The following is a 2205-nucleotide window of genomic DNA, read 5'->3' on the forward strand; positions in this document are numbered from 1 at the left end:
CACACACACACACACACACACACACACACACTGTATACCCGAGATTGCATACCCGTATATGGCGCTTGACTCCTCTTCTACAATCTACGGAACTGACTAGGTTGAGTAGTGAAACACATTGAGTAGCCTACCGGTTTTTAATTTGTTTAAAATTGAAGCTTCTCTTCAGAATTAAAAAACGCCTATGCCTAGCAAGATTCAAGTTTACACTTGATATATGAAAACTACAGTCCGTGCCGGCTTTAAGCACGCCGGCCTTAAGCACGTTTCGGACTCAAGCACGCTAAACGGCTCTTACCGAATTTTTGCTTTATAAATTACACGCCTTTAAGCACGATAACTTCGGCTTCAAACACGCTTCATTTACAAGACAGTCAATACTTTCTTGATGACCAATCGAAGTTCGAACACAGTCTACACCGCAGCCGTGGAATGTGTCAAGAGAAACACAAAGAACGCAAGTGATGGACACACACACTCACACGGGTGGAGAGGAAGGCAGATGCAAGGGAGGCTGGCTGCGATTTCCCCTTTGACCCTCGCTATCCATTGATCCTGATTGTGTGGTGGGATGAAGGCGGTGGTATGAGTGGCACAGCGGGCAGTGGTACGCACAGGCAGTGTGTAGGCCTAGTGTGCTGTATCGTGACTGGCCGTCTAAATTAAGTTTTCATTTCCCATTCGACCACAAAACAAAAACAAACAAACGAACAAAAACTACCATGGCGGGTGTCTAAATAACAGTGCACACTTTTGCGGGACCGCTATAGGCCTACTTACAAACTAAGGGAAATAGCACGGGAAATGTTCTACATGAAAATCTCTGGATTATGTCTACTTCGCACTCAAGCACGCTTCGGCTTTTTAAGCACGCTTAAGCTTTCTCCCGACGACCGTGCTTGAAGCCGGCATGGACTGTACTGCATCTTAGATCAGACTAGTAGTCCTTTCAAGAAAAGGCACTCTAAATTGTTTTCAGATGCCTTCCGTCTTAATAATTACATGTATCTTTTTAAAATTATTATTTAGGGTGGGTGTGTCAGATGTGGGATGAATGTCATTTAATTATCCAAAAGATTCTTAGAATCTCAGTAGAAGTTCTCACTCAAAACAGCCAATCCATCTAGCATTTTTCTCTTTTAAGAAATGAAACTAAATGAGTAGGCCTACATGAATTTTGCAACATTTAACGGCATACGTGAGAATATGGGTCACCACATTTTAGGCCTATTATTGTGAGCACTGGTCTATAGTATAGGCCTACTGTAAAACTCTGTGTTACAATCTAGATTGTTACAAACCCTCCAAAATAAATAATAATTAATTATATTCTATAATTAAGCATTATCTCTGCTTGGCTGATCGTGGATCTTCTCCAAATGGAGAGTTTATGATGCAATGCAGTGAAAGCCGAAAGGAAGCTGCTGGGCAGAAGCCTCCATCATCATCCAAGTCCAAGTCTCTTCGGATCGGCTCGTGGAACGTTAGGACCCTTTATGAGGCTGAACAAAAACTGCACAAGTTCTCCAAGAAATATGCACCGATACCAACTACACATACTGGGAATCAGCGAGACCCACTTGAACCAGTCTGGACAGAAGCGAATGAAAGAGGGGGAGCTTTTTATTTATTCGGGAAATGACAGTGATGGACCACACATGGAAGGAGTAGGGATGATCATATCAAAAACAGTTCAAAGACATTTAATGGCTGGGAAGCACATGGTCCAAGGATCATCATGGCCTCATTTGGAACTAAGAAAGAACTCAAGGTAAGAGGTGGTAGGAAGAAGGTCATTAACATGAACACCATACAAGTGTATGCTCCAACCAATGATGCAGAAGTGGAGAATAAAGATGACTTCTATAACCGCCTGCAGAACGTCATCGACAAACTTCCAGGTAAGGACATCAACATTGTCATGGGAGATCTAAATGCAAAGGTAGGTTCGGTCACAATGAGGAAATCAATGGGCAGACACGGATTAGGAGAGGCAAATGACAACGGAGAAAGGTTCCAAAACTTCTGTACGTTCAACAACTTGGTCATTGGAGGTACAATCTTCCCTCATAAAAGGATTCACAAGGCCACTTGGGTCTCCCCGGACAGAACAACGGAAAACCAGATTGACCACTTTTGCATCTCCCGAAAGTTTAGACGCTCACTGGAGGTCGTCCGAGTCTTACGAGGAGCAGACGTCGCATC

At 43.4% G+C, this 2205-nt stretch overlaps 1 protein-coding gene across 1 annotated transcript in view; it reads left to right on the forward strand.

The window, feature by feature from the left end:
• The window catches only part of LOC101846394 (WD repeat-containing protein 44), a gene marked incomplete at its 3' end in the record, with an annotated part of 72846 nt that overhangs the window by 875 nt on the left and 69766 nt on the right, over nt 1-2205 (forward strand).

The sequence above is a fragment of the Aplysia californica genome, unplaced genomic scaffold (genome assembly GCF_000002075.1).
Source record: "Aplysia californica isolate F4 #8 unplaced genomic scaffold, AplCal3.0 scaffold01142, whole genome shotgun sequence".
In the NCBI taxonomy this organism is placed as follows: Eukaryota; Metazoa; Mollusca; class Gastropoda; order Aplysiida; family Aplysiidae; genus Aplysia; species Aplysia californica.